Source organism: Anabrus simplex, chromosome 14, assembly GCF_040414725.1.
Source record: "Anabrus simplex isolate iqAnaSimp1 chromosome 14, ASM4041472v1, whole genome shotgun sequence".
NCBI lineage: Eukaryota > Metazoa > Arthropoda > Insecta > Orthoptera > Tettigoniidae > Anabrus > Anabrus simplex.
The window spans coordinates 27572528-27587921 of record NC_090278.1 but is presented as its reverse complement, the minus strand read 5'-3'; positions in this window follow the sequence as shown (position 1 = coordinate 27587921).

Here is a 15394-nt window from a genome sequence, read left to right as displayed (position 1 = left end):
GAAAACAATGTTATAAAATACTCGATCAAATGAAAAACCGCACACTTTCTCACTTTCAACGAACAGTACTACAGTGCCGATCTAACAGTCTAAAGTTCCAGAGCTGGAATGACCAGGTCGCAGACTGCCGTGAACACTCCTCTGCCATTATTCTGTTAAATATGCACACGACTCATTCCAATCAGTGCCTCAGAGTAGGGACTGAATAGCTCGAATGCTATGATGAACCAGTGTGTTACGTACCGATAGTATCAGAAAATGTATGAACCAGAGGAATGGCATGCTAAAGAAGGAAGTTATCTAACTCCCCGGCTACTTCCCGCCAATATTTAGGCAGGCTGTTACACTCAGTACGACCGGGCGAGTTGGGCGTGTGGTTAGAGCCACGCAGCTGTGAGCTTGCATCCGGAAGAGAGTGGATTCGAACCCCACTGCCGGCAGCCCTGAAGTTGGTATTCGGTGGTTTCCCATTTTCACACAAGATAAGTGCTGGGGCTGTACATTAATTAAGGCAAAGGCCCCTTCCTACACACCCCTAGATCTTTCCTGTCCCATCGTCGCCATAAGACCTACCTGTGTCGGTGCGACGTAAAGCAAATTTTTAAAAATACTCGGTACGCAGCAGTAATCCTATCTATCGGAGATGAGTGGAAACAGAAGACACAAAGCACATCACAACAAACAATGGTCAATGTAATGTTATTGTTGATTAATTTTATGAGCTTTCTATACTGTAGGCCTTCACATTAGTTTTCTTTCGGCTTTGAAATATTAGGGCGTCTTATAAAATTAATTATATCGTAGACTGTACTTCCTTATTCTCAGACTTTACACACCGATTTTCATTAAATTCTGTTTACCCATTTTCTCGTGACTCAGCGCTGATATGGACTTAGTAACAAAAATCCAAATTCATGAATATCTCTGTGATTATAGGCGGTGCGGTAAAAATGTATAAGATATAATTGATCGGAAATTTAATAACTTACTACGTTACTACTACTAACTTACTACATAACTAATGTTAGTTATGTAGTATTTATCGATATGACCACTAATACAAATATTTGAGAATTATATTTTAAGCCTTCTCCTAAACTACCATTTCACTCAGCGTGAATAAAATTATTGATAGCCTAGATTATAGCGACTTACTTCCCGACTTTGCATACCAATGTTCATTAAGATACGGCCACTAATAACATAAATATTTGAGAATTAAATTTTAGGCCTTCCTTAAACTACCATTTTTCTCCCCGTGAATACAATTATTTGTAGCCTAGATTGTAGCGACTTATTCCCCGTCTTTGTATACCGATTTCCATTAACATACGACCACTAATAACATAAATATTTGAGAATTAAATTTTAGGCATTCCCCTAAACTACCATTTCACTCAGCGTGAATAAAATAATTTATAGCCTAGATTGTAGCGGTTCATCACCCGACTTTACTTACCAATTTTCATTAAATTCTCTTCAGCTGTTTTCTCGTGATGCGTGTACATACATACATACATACAGACAGACAGACAGAAATTACGGAAAAGTAAAAAGTGCATTTCCTTGATACTGTGGACATGACCGACACAGAAATACCATTCTTTTCAAATTCTGAGCAATGTACAGACAAAACGGTTCATGCTAGGCTTGACGAAGAAAGACAGGAAGAGAGCAGATTACATCAGGTCAGTCACAAAGGTCAGTGACATTTTAGAAAGGGTATTTACCCTAAAATGGCAGTGGGCAGGCCATGTTGCTCGGAGAAGTGATGGTAGGTGGACAAAGCTTGTGCTTGAGTGGTGTCCGAAAGATCATCTCAGACCAAGGGGAAGACCACCGGACAGATGGGATAAAGACATCCGGAAGATTACTGGGATCAATTGGCAGAACATCGCTCAAGACCGTCCCAGATGGATAGACCTCATGAAAACCTACCTTGCTTCGGACTTAAAGAGGCCACATCGTAAAAACGATTGAATATGGCTGATAGTGATAGTGATAGTGATAGATATATAGATTAACAAAATTATTAGCGGAAATGCGTACAAAATGCCTTAGTCGCAGCTAACCGATTTTTATAGCGCGACAGCAAGTAGTGGAGACTTTGTACGTGCTGTGAGGAAGGGTAGCAGGGGTATACTGTTTTGCCAAGATCATGGACACTGAGGTATGATTCACCCGCTTACCGCGCGCAAGTCCCTTTAGTCTCTGTTAGTTTCTTAGCGTGTAGTCAAATGCTAAACGATTTCTAATTGTATTCGTATAATCGCGCCGTATTTCTATTTAATTGTAATGCATGTGTACTATTGTTCCTGACCGACCTCGATAGCTACAGTCGCTTAAGTGCGGCCAGTATCAAGTATTCGGGAGATAGAGGGTTCGAATCCCACTGTCGGCAGCCCTGAAGATGGTTTACTATGGTTTCCTGTTTTCACACCAGGCAAATGCTGCAGCTACACCTCAGTTAATGTCATGGCTGCTTCCTTCCCACTCCTAGCCATTTCCTGTTCCATCATCGCCATAAGACCTATCTGTGCCGGTCCGACGTAAGGCAACTTGTAAAAAAAATAATAATAATTAATGTTCCTTTGCTGAAATTTTTATTGTATAATAATGAATCAATATCTGAAAAAAACTATTATTATCGCTATCGCACTTAAGTTGGTAAACTGACAACCTTTACCTCACTGTTGAAATTCGTTCAGGGTGCATAAAAAATACCGTAACATTTTGTAATATTTTTAGTTTTGATATATATACAGCAACCCACCCCCACCCCCGCTATACCCCACAAACCCCGGTACATTTTGTCATGTGTATTATCGGCACACTTTTTATCGATAGATTTGTGTACGGGGGTGCGGAGTAAGGAGGGAGCTCTTCCGGTTCCGGTAATACTGTCAACTGAATGGAAATGAAATCTGAATTGAATCGATAATACGATCGATCTATATGAATTTTCTAAACCTTTATTATCTTAAGCCAACAACTGTGTCACATACACATTATATAACATTTCTCGATGCGAATCTTGTTCCTAGCATGAATTCTATAGTTTGGCTTTGCTGTGTAAACAACAGTACTAGTACGTAAAGTGTACGCCAGATGTCGCACAGCGATGCTTATGCTATTCATAGTTTGTGTTTCAAAGGTTGCCAGTACGAATCTCGAAGACTGCCGAGGTCGACCGATTCAGCCCTAGGTGTAAATCTATCCAGAAAAAGTGTGCCGATAATACATTCTTTTGTCCCACACACACATCTAGTTCTCAATCGCCGCTACTTCTTTCTCCTACAGACCTCCAACAGATAAAAGGCTTTCCGCAGCGCCCACCATCTTATAAGAAGCACAATGTGTGGAAATCAAAACACGCGCATTAAGTTCACATCTTTTACCTCACAACTCGATCTACTGAAGAGCGGCAAAAGTCTCAATTCTACAGTGGTAAAATGCAGCCATGCCGACTTAGGCCTACCTGTAGCTTCTTCACGCGTGGGTACGATCATTTTCTCACCGTGGCTTCCACCAGCCTGCATCCTTTCAGCTCTTAAGGTTACGATTCATCCCTAATAATAATAATAATATATATATATATATATATATATATATATATATATATATATATATATATATATATATATATATAGAAATAAAATTGACAAGTGGGAAGTTACTCCAGAGAATGAAGTACTAAAAAGAGCAGGTACCAAGTGGACGGAAGAAAGGAAGAGGATCTTTACCCAACAGATGAAAGCATCCTGGATCCTCCGCAAACGAAATCATAAATAAAGCTTCGTGTGCTCCGAAAGGGACCATTCCCCCATAATAATAATAATAATAATAATAATAATAATAATAATAATAATAATAATAATAATAATAATAATAATAATAATAATAATGGGCTCCAAAACGGTGTGAGATTGGTTTACAAGAATATGAATCTTTCAATTGATTGCCTCGCTTTTCCCGATGATGTAGCAATTTTTTTCTGATTCTTTAGACATGTCTACAAAGCAAATTAACTACCTCAAGACACGGGCGGAAAAAATAGCAGGGCTCCAGAACTCTTTGGAGAAAACGCAATTCATAACTAACATCAAGCCAGCACCAAGAGAGCTAAAGGTAAACCATGGGTAATCAAACGGACAGATAAGTTTAAATATCTTAGCGAGTTGATAGAACCAAACATCTGTGAAAAAGAAGCTTTTGCGTCGCACATGAACAAAATAGCTTATCAACTGACCAGAGATGTTTAAAACAAAAAGTCCATATCCTTGAATGCAAAACTCAGACATTATTGCACTGCCAGAAGACCAGAGGTTTTGTTTGCTATGAACAAGAAAGGCCTGATAGAAAAATTGGAAATTTTAGTTCTCTTGATGCTGGCTTGATGTTCGTTAAGAATTGCGTTTTATGCAAAGCGATCTGGAGGCCTGCTTTACCTGTCTGTGCTTTAAGCTGGTTAAATTGCTTTGTAGCCATGTCTAGAGAATCAGAGAAAATTGCAAGGTCATTTGCAAAAGCGAGGCAATCAATTGAAAAATTCATGTTCATGTAACACAATCTCACACCATCGTACCATTATCAATATATATATATATATATATATATATATTGCAAAGTCATCTCCGTACAGGCGATTAAGGCCCTTGGAGGGGTGGAAGGTAAAGGCTTCCACTATCCGTAACCTCGGCACTTGATGGGGTAGAGTGGTTAGCTCTACGTCCGGGCGCCTTTGCCCCCAGGAATTAACCTGGTACTCATTTTTGGTGTAGGCTGAGTGAACCTCGGGGCCACGTGCACCTCCGGAAGTGGAAATCTCGTTTCTTAAATTTTACGACTTCCTGGCGGGAATTTGAACCCACGTCCTTCCGGGCGAACCGAGCACGCCTTTACCACCTCGGCCAGGCAGCCCCAACAATCTATATATAGGCCTACTAAAAACAGTTTTGGCAAATCCGTCCGTCCGTTCTACCGGACCAATTTGCTTCATTTGTGTTTTATTCTCTCCGGAGTTACCTGCCGGTGAATCATGAGACATGTATAGGTCTCTAAGTTCAGCCAACTTTGAGTAATCATAACAATCAAATCATTAAATGATCACTCCAATAATTTCAGGCGAAGGCTTGCACGAACCCGCAATACATTCTGTACTTAGCCGGTTACTAAGCAACTATAGTTGGGCCCACGAGAGTTGAAGTCTGACATTTGAGCGGCGAAAGCAGTAACTACGAAGTATGCTGGGTTGTCATAGTTACCTCCCTCTCCCGCATTCCACCCTTTCATACAGGCTGAATATTTAATCAACTATGTTGGCCTAATACAGTTCAATAAACTTTGACCCGTTCATAAGCTCGTGCTAGTAATTCCGGCATTTAAGACAGAACACGTCATTGCCGATAAATATGAGATTTAATATACACTAAACCGGCAATGACCACAACAACTGCACATGTCAAATACATAATCGAACTGTACAACTAGCAACTGATTAACTTAAAAAAATAAACTAACAACGAAAATAATACTCAGGAAACAAGACACTTAAATTATCACATAAATCAGCAACAACTAACACAGTACCACTTCGAATAATATCACAAAAGCGACTGAGAGCAAGTCAACCCACGTGGAGATAGATTCCTTAAATGTGGCATCTCTGTTATCGTTGCCATAGCAACAGACCATTTTCGAGCAGCGTTAGTCAACTTTTTCTCGCCGGTGGCGCTAAACGTCAAATTTCAACTCTCGTGGGCCCAACTATAACACTTTCATTAATATTCTGACATGTGTGAATTTCATACTTAGTAATGACATTGGATGCAGCCATATTTGATTACTATCTATCAATCAAGAGAGTTCCTCTGATCACGGAAGAATACTATTCCCTGCTAAATACTCTTTGATTCTCTAACCTTCCCCAGCTTACAAATATATTCAACAGATGGAAGACAGAGCATTCCTAATAACTTACATTCTGCTAAGAGAAAAAAGTCTACGTACAAACAGATGCCATTATGACATACGCCTTAGACATTATCAGAGAACACCTATCGAAGGATAACCTAGTTACATTGGAAAGAGTGAAGACCATGCATCTTAAAAAGTTATCTGCCTGACATAGAACGCTCCTTCGAAACTAACCTACGAGCTCACAAGACAACCGTTCTGTATAGAAGAACTGCGATTAAAAATACCATTGCCTTGTACAACACAATACCAAGCTTTACATCAAGAACTGCAGGATAAAAATAAGCGTATAAATGGATAGACTTTTACCAAACACAATGCACGATGACGTAAGAATGGATGAATTCTGACTACGAGCTGCGGTGTACCATAACGCGCTTCTTATTGAATGGTCATACACCATTGAAAAGGGCAGGCAAAATATACGACTACGACGAACAGGCATGTCAAGACGAGTTATCTGACCTGTTTATAACGAATGCTGCGGTCCACCACGGGTCCTCTAGTATTATTTTAATTTACAATTATACAGGCATTGACGTGTTAACACAAAAATGCGTATTTAATAAATTATATTCTATTTAGATATTTCTATTTTAGTATTTTATTTTAGGAATGAAAGTACCGGAGCGTGAGTATTGATACAAAAGCATATATTTATATCGAGTATCGACAAAACTGGAATCGATCCATCTTGGAGGTACATTCGAGGTTCTTCTTATAGAGACGCATTCGTGTAAGCTGTGTAAGAAGTACATCTACCTATTCGACCATTTAGCCTTGTGCTCGGACGACTTAACTCTTAACTGGAGCGTGCCTTTTAAATTGTCATTTTATACGCCATTTTGGCTGGACCTACCTTCCAGCCAATTATATCGCTAGAACTCTTTCTGGCGAAAATAAAGGGGAGGAAAAGGTGAAGAAATGGGGAGGGGAAAGAAATCAGATAAGTCTACATGACGGACGAGGACGGGAAGAACACAACGAAACAGAACAATATTGGATAAAAGTAACCTTTCTTTCGATTTGGAGCAAAGGGAGCCTTGACCACCGATAGAGTAGGCCATACGCTGGAAGCAGCAACAGAAAGAGTACAAGAAAAAGTAATACTGGGCTCGAATACAGTTACTTGAGAAACGTTTTACTGAATTACGACTACAAATGACCTTAGTGTTGAATCCCACTATCTATTTTGAAAGAGGCATTGGGCAGGCGATTGATATTGTCACAGAAAAGAGAGATATTTACGAACCATGCCTCCCATATTTAAGCGAATATTACAACATCCGACTTGAGCATTGGTCAGTTAAAGGATTGCCTTTTGGTAGCAAGGGAAGTACTACAAAATACACCTGGAATATCCTGAAAGGGTTAGGTATCCCCAGAAATACACTCAACAAAATCATCATAATAGGCATTATCAAAGACTCGTTAAGCATCCTGCACCACCACCCAGTGGCGTGCACTGAACTTCAAACTTTGTATTAACATTTTCTTATTATTCCTTAGAACGCTTTTTATAATGTTTAAAAAACTGCGAACGTCTAAGCCAAGCCAAGTACAGCTGTCTCAGCACTCCGCTGACACTACCGCAGTCCAGCTTCTCCACCGAGCTGGGTTCCTTGCCGGCGCGAAAGAGAGCTACTCCAGCTAAATTTTTTAAGTCGCTTGGATGACGCATGCACTTGAAGCTTCCTTGTCCTGGGAGCGGGGCGGGGTTGTGGGCCCACCCCGACAGCAATTTTCGGCGACAGGCCAGCTAGCTTAGGTAAGGCATGTTAGTTTTAATACTTGATACTCGAAGTGTTCAGAGGCACACGCTAGAGACTACAAGAAAAATATCAACATGTTAACATTATAGCCACTTGCACATCGCCTTGCTAATAAAAATAGAGCCACTTTATAAACTCAATTGTACTACAGAAGAATATATTTTATTTTTGGTTTTCGGAATGTATAAAGTTTTTTCGAGCAATTCATTGATGGCACGTGTAGATATGTTTTCCGATAGCCGCAGATATATATTTAGGTTGCCCAGCATGAACACAGAGTTAGCGCGAAGTAAAAGAATTTTGTACTTGGTTGTCTGTGATGTCGTATGTAGTGAAATTTTGTAGTGTTCCTCTTGGATTATAGGTGGAGATTTCGCGAGTTCAGTGGCATTCTTCATTTTAACGCGCGTTATACGTCGTGACGAATATTTTCCCTCGTTTGTCGTTGATGTGCGTACACTCAGTACCGGTAAGCGAGTGAAACTATAAAACTTCGGCGATGGTAAAATACCAGTTAAATTTTGCTGATTCAGTTTAGGTTAGGTTTTTTAAGGTGAAATCAAATAGTCCCAGTGTATTTTTGTGAAAACCGTGACTGCACTATCACGAAAAGTCACCGGGTGAAACTGTAAGTACATTGTTTAAAATCTGCTATAAATTAAGTTATGATGGTGCCGTTACTGCCGTGAAATATGTGCGAGTGTGTGGTTGAAAATATTCTTTAAGACCTTTCTCAGGTAGACCTTTCCAGGAAAAATCCAGCATTTTTGCAGCTGGGGTAATGAATGTGTTCACCGCACACCACTGCCACCATCTTATATTTAACTTGTTGGTGTACTTGTGCTTCGGTATTCCATATTGTACACAAAATTCTAGATGAAGTCATGAGTAGTAGAGCAATAGGGATTCTAAATCACTGGCGTCAGCATTTCTTCTGATGAGTCAGCACCCGTGGTCATCGACCCCTAGTAGTATACCTATGTGGGCTCTCATTCAAGGCTATTGACCCCTAGTATAGTAGTATGACTATGTCGATTCGCGGATTTTGCATAAGAGAGCAAGCCTAACTTCACAGACGCCATCTTAGAAACACACTTTTATGGCCAGTTGCCCTCCACGACGTGGAGTTCGCATAAGAGAGCAAGCCTAACTTCGCAGTCGCCATCTTGGAGAGGTCTAACTTTAATTTTACGGCAAGTTGCCCTTCCCGATGTGGATTTTTCATAAGAGAGCATGCCCAACCTCACATCCGCCGTCTTGGAGGGGCCTAACCTCAGTTTTACGGTGAGATGCCCTTCCCGACGCCATCTTGCCAGATGCCCTTCCCGACGTGGACAGTCGCTATCTTGGATGGGCCTAACCTCAGTTTTACGGCAGATGCCCTTCCCGACGTGGACAATTGCTATCTTGGCTGGGCCTAACCTCAGTTTTACAGGCAGATTCCCTTCCCGACGTGGACAGTCGCTACCTTGGAGGGGCCTAACCTCCCTCCTCCTTCGTAGCAGGCTCCCCTTCACGACGTCAATTGACAAGATGGCGGTTATACACGGGCTCTTATCGAGAAAGCTAGCCCAGAGGCTACTCCGCAAGATGGCGGCTATACATGGGCTCTTATGGAGAAAGCTGGCTCAGGGGAGACATAGGACTTAAGGTGCCGGCCTAGGGGCAATTGCGCAAGATGGCGGCTATCTGCCAACTTAACTACGTGGAGCGCGGAATTTAAAATCCACATGCTTTTGACAGCTGCTATCTTGACAGGTCATAACCACATGGGCGCGGCTTTTAAACAAGTGAACGTGGCTAACCACCATCATGACAGACCCTATCCTCACTGCTGCTATCTTATCCACGTAGGAGCGCAGAATTTAAATTTATCTTGACGGGAGTTAGCCAGGCTGCGGAAATTGAACGATCGCTAACGAGACACAGCCAAGGGACTTGGCTAGATGCCCTTCCCACCGTCATCTTGGAGGGGCCTAACTACTTACGGCCTACTTTTACGGACATATGCCCCTCCCGAAGCCATCCTTGAGGGGCCTAACTACACAGCGCACTGTTTTACGGTCAGATGACCTTCCTGTTACTATGTTGATCCTCCTACTAGAGGGGCAAGTAGCTTTATGTCTCCATCCGACAATGACGAACAAGTCTAAACATGCATAACTATGACGACTTGATCTTATGCTTAAGGCTTTACGCCTCCATTTTGCAGACTGTCTCCGACGGGACTGAGCACAGGCCATACTAAGTTTATTCTGTTTTTTACATGGAGCGATGATGTCGACATGGTTATGCATGTTTAGACTTGGTCGTTATCAAGGTTACTCTCTACTAAAATCAAGCTTTTATAGATGAAATGAGTGCGAATATTTTCGATAGGAGTAAGGAAATAAAGAAATGCAATAAGCAGAACATTTTAAATTTAATGAAATATTTATTGTATAATTATTTACAAAATTAAACAATCTACTACCGGTTAAACAACAATCTTGGTTATGCTGCCGATACTATATTATGCTCTGCAACGCAGTTAATGCAGTTCTTACCTTGTTGTTATTCATGCGTGTTCCTTTCTGAATTATTATCAGGTACTGTAATAAGGGAAAAAGTTCATCCATACACTGTGTACAGTTTCCAATCTTCGGATTAGGTCCATCCCAATCATCACCACCATTTTACCTCGTTTCTTGTAATGACGCTGATAGGGTCTGCATAAAGCTACATCAGTTGACATCTTACTATGGAGAGGAAGGATGTCCCAAAAAGCATTTACGAAAGGAGCAGCGTACGTAGATAAAAATCCTGGTGGTAAACATTGAATCAGATGTTTGGAATCTGATATAAGGTTCCATGTTTACAGAACGCCCTAATATCCTCACCTACCGGTACTTATGTGAGATAAGATGTTGAGTATTAGTATGCGAACAGTATGCACATTGCAGTTTTGTTATCAAGACGATTATCTGTAACCGTGTAGCCATTTCTTCTTTCTGTTCCACAGCGTACGATATCGAAGCACAGAATAATGTTCATGATAAACGGCTATCCTTATTTATAGTCTTGTAACAATATTCGTTAGCAGATGGTAAGTAACATCACTCATACAAATAATGAGACAATAGGCCGTTGTGTTAAAAGGAATATTTTCAGATGTTTCAAGTTCTAAACCAATATCGACAGGATATCCTTTTATAGATTCTTCATGATAAGAGCAGTCTATAATTACAATCGGTGCTTTATTTTAAAATTCTTCTGGCGAAAATAGCGGACGATCTTCTTTCTGATAATACGATTATTAGAATTTACAAAACATGTCATAGAGCAACCCAAATTTATTTTTCTCAAAATCAATGTCCATGTTTTCGTATGGATACGTAATTCCGTTGAGATATAGTCTAATATTTCTTAATTTACAGTTATCAAACTGTGAGCTATCTTTTTCATGGTTGAATTTACGATGGGTTTGAAATCCAAAAATAATATACACTGACTGACAGAGCAAATGCAACACCAAGAAGGAGTGGTCAGAACTTTATGCCAATTGCAGGGTAGACTGACGTCACTGAGGTATGCTCATGATGTGAAATGCGCCGCTGTGCTGCGCACGTAGCGAACGATAAATGGGACACGGCGTTGGCGAATAGCCCACTTCGTACCGTGATTTCTCAGCCGACAGTCATTGTAGAACGTGTTGTCGTGTGCCACAGGACACGTGTATAGCTAAGAATGCCAGGCCGCCGTCAACGGAGGCATTTCCAGCAGACAGACGACTTTACGAGGGGTATGGTGATCGGGCTGAGAAGGGCAGGTTGGTCGCTTCGTCAAATCGCAGCCGATACCCATAGGGATGTGTCCACGGTGCAGCGCCTGTGGCGAAGATGGTTGGCGCAGGGACATGTGGCACGTGCGAGGGGTCCAGGCGCAGCCCGAGTGACGTCAGCACGCGAGGATCGGCGCATCCGCCGCCAAGCGGTGGCAGCCCCGCACGCCACGTCAACCGCACCGCCATTCTTCAGCATGTGCAAGACACCCTGGCTGTTCCAATATCGACCAGAACAATTTCCCGTCGATTGGTTGAAGGAGGCCTGCACTCCCGGCGTCCGCTCAGAAGACTACCATTGACTCCACAGCATAGACGTGCACGCCTGGCATGGTGCCGGGCTAGAGCGACTTGGATGAGGGAATGGCGGAACGTCGTGTTCTCCGATGAGTCACGCTTCTGTTCTGTCAGTGATAGTCACCGCAGACGAGTGTGGCGTCGGCGTGGAGAAAGGTCAAATCCGGCAGTAACTGTGGAACGCCCTACCGCTAGACAACGCGTCATCATGGTTTGGGGCGCTATTGCGTATGATTCCACGTCACCTCTAGTGCGTATTCAAGGCACGTTAAATGCCCACCGCTACGTGCAGCATGTGCTGCGGCCGGTGGCACTCCCGTACCTTCAGGGGCTGCCCAATGCTCTGTTTCAGCAGGATAATGCCCGCCCACACACCGCTCGCATCTCCCAACAGGCTCTACGAGGTGTACAGATGCTTCCGTGGCCAGCGTACTCTCCGGATCTCTCGCCAATCGAACACGTGTGGGATGTCATTGGACGCCGTTTGCAAACTCTGCCCCAGCCTCGTACGGACGACCAACTGTGGCAAATGGTTGACAGAGAATGGAGAACCATCCCTCAGGACACCATCCGCACTCTTATTGACTCTGTACCTCGACGTGTTTCTGCGTGCATCGCCGCTCGCGGTGGTCCTACATCCTACTGAGTCGATGCCGTGCGCATTGTGTAACCTGCATATCGGTTTGAAATAAACATCAATTATTCGTCCGTGCCGTCTCTGTTTTTTCCCCAACTTTCATCCCTTTTGAACCACTCCTCCTTGGTGTTGCATTTGCTCTGTCAGTCAGTGTACAAAAGCTTTTTAGTAAAACGTGATGTTTTAACAGCCCATATATGCTTGTTTGTAGGTGGTAACATTGGATATCCATGCAGCTCCCAACTTCGAAAACGTATAGGTAATGGTGTATCATGTTCTACAATCATGAGCAATCGAAGTTTTTCTCGATCAGATAATGTTACATGTGGAATCCTCCACAATATACGATGAAGAGTAATTTTCGAGTCTACTTGTGTTTCTGCTGCTTTAAGAGAATTATAATCACTTCGATCGCGGATCAGAATTAGCTCTTGTTTTGCGTTGATTACAATATGTGTAAAGACTTCTGCGAAGCCAATAATATGTTTCAATGAAAACATGCATGTAAAAGTTCCGTTCTGATTAATTGTCCAGTTGTTAGTAGCTTTTGGACACCATCCTGCCATCCGTAAAAGATTACTTTCTTCATCGCAAAAAGAAGGTTAGAGTTTTATTACACTTGCAATACCAACATTCTTTGATCTATCTATTTCGGCATTATTTACTTCATATCGAGATTCAGAAAAGCTAGACCATGGTTGTTTAGTTGAGATGTGCTTGGTCCACTTCCATCTGACTTATTTAGTCGTCCTTCAATGTAGAGTTAGTTTTCGTGTGGGCATCCAGAAGGCTGATGGGTCTGTAATTGTTTGGATCTGACTTGTCTTTGCCTGGTTTTCTAAATGCGTGTATCGCAGCCCTTTTCCATTGTTCAGTCTTCGGACACTCCCGGCACTAAAAGCCATACGCCATTTCATTTCATTTCATTTCATTTCATTTCCATTGTTCAGGGTAGTACTGGAGCCTGAACATTGCATTGGAGATACTGGTGAGTAGTGTAAGGGCTTTGTGGGTTAGTTTCTTTTATTATAATATTTTGGATCTCGTCTGGGCCAGGCACCATCTTGGGGTTAAGATGACCTATAATCCACTTAATTTCATGTAGATTTGTCCTCTTGACCTCCGGCTTAGGTGCGTTCTCGAGGAACTCTGCTACCTTTGCCTCTGTTTGCCTGGTGAAGGCGGGGTCAGATGGTATTTCGTTCGGAGTGAATGCCGCCTCGATCGAGTCCGCTATGACTTCCGCTTTATCAGGCTTCTCGTATACCGGGCCGTTAGGTCCCTTAATAGTAGGGATGCTGTGTGTTTCTCGAGTGAAGTGTCTCGCTAAGTTCCACACAGGCCTGGTGTTTGTGTCCAATAGACGGAGTTTATTGCTCCATTCTCGCGACCTGCATTCCTGTAGTTTTGTTTGTATTTCTGTGTTAAGTTCATTTTTCATAACGCGGTCGTAGCCTCTATGGTGGCGTGCCCAGTTGCGTGTGTGGCTGTTGCTCTTACGTATTAATTCCTTAACGTCGGCTGGAATTTCGAAATGAGGGTATTCTTTGTGTTTGCTTACTGGTATACTCGCTGCTGCGGCTGCCTGAATTGCTTCTACTAGGGTTTTGACTGCTTCGTCGATTTGGTCTGTGCTGTTAATCATGCCCTCGCATTCCTGTAGAAGTGAGTCTAGTGTGTGTTCGAATTTACCCCATTTGGCTGCTTATAGTTGAGCCGGAGCTTGGGATTGTTCTCATATTCCTATGGGTTCGCATTTATTGTAAATATAACTGGTTGGTGCCTCGACCCAAGGTCGTTCACTACTGTTATGCTATGCCCTTGAGGAATATGTCGCAGTATGGCTATGTCCAGAATGGCGGAAATCTGTCCGTTAGGTGCTAGGAACGTGGGCTCGCTGGGGGGCTGTTACCACATAGTCCTGGGATAGCATGTGGTTATACAGCCTGGTGCCTGCTGAGTTAGGGCACAGGCAGCCGCAGCTGGCGTGTTTCGAATTTAAATCGCCTCCTAGTATCGTGTTTCGATTTAGCCTTAGCACTGCTTCTGTGTCTTGTGTGTTTAGGCTTTTCGGTTTGTAGTATGCCGCTATGACATTTATGAGTGTTCCTCGCACTGGCATGGCAATTCTGCATGCCTCCAGTTCGACCAGCTCTGGTATGTCCACCTCCATATGTTTGATGTCCTTTTTTACCAGAACTGCCACCCCTCCAACTCCGTTAACCTTATCGCTTCTGTGTATTTTGTAGCCTCTTATGTTGAAGTTCCCCGGTGGGAGGAAAGTTTCCGTTAGGAGTGCTACATGTATAGTGTTCGCGGCTAGGAAGGGTTCGAGTTCGTATTTTCTTGTCCTGACGCCCTGGTAGTTCCATATTAGTACTCGAAGCCCTTGTGTGTTGTTGTTGTTGTTATTGTTTATTATTATCCTCGTTGGGTTGTTCGGCCATCTTGGGTTAGGAGTTCGTAGATCACATTGACCAGGCCCCTTAGCCAGGGGAATGGCAGCAAGTTGGCTATCATAACTCCAGATGTTATGATTGCAGTGAGGTTCAAGTTCGGGAAGATTGTTTTCAGGATTTCTTCTATCCGTTCCTTGAACGTTCTCCCTGCTATGTTCCCTTCAGGCTGCTGTACGTGTTTTGGTGATTCATGTGTATGTGGTGAGACGGTCGGGTTGGTATCTCACGGGGGGCGGGCATTGGGGGCGGTGGTGTGGATGCCAGTTTGCTCGTGGCAGGTTTCCTGCGGGGGGTGGAGCTGGCCTGGGACGGGCCCTGTGGCAGCTCGTGGGGAGCTTGCGTGGGCTTAACCTGCCTTTCGGTTGTTGTATGGGGCTGGGCCTTCTTTCTATTATTGCTGGAGGTCTTGCCTTGGACGGTGGTAGGGGCTGGT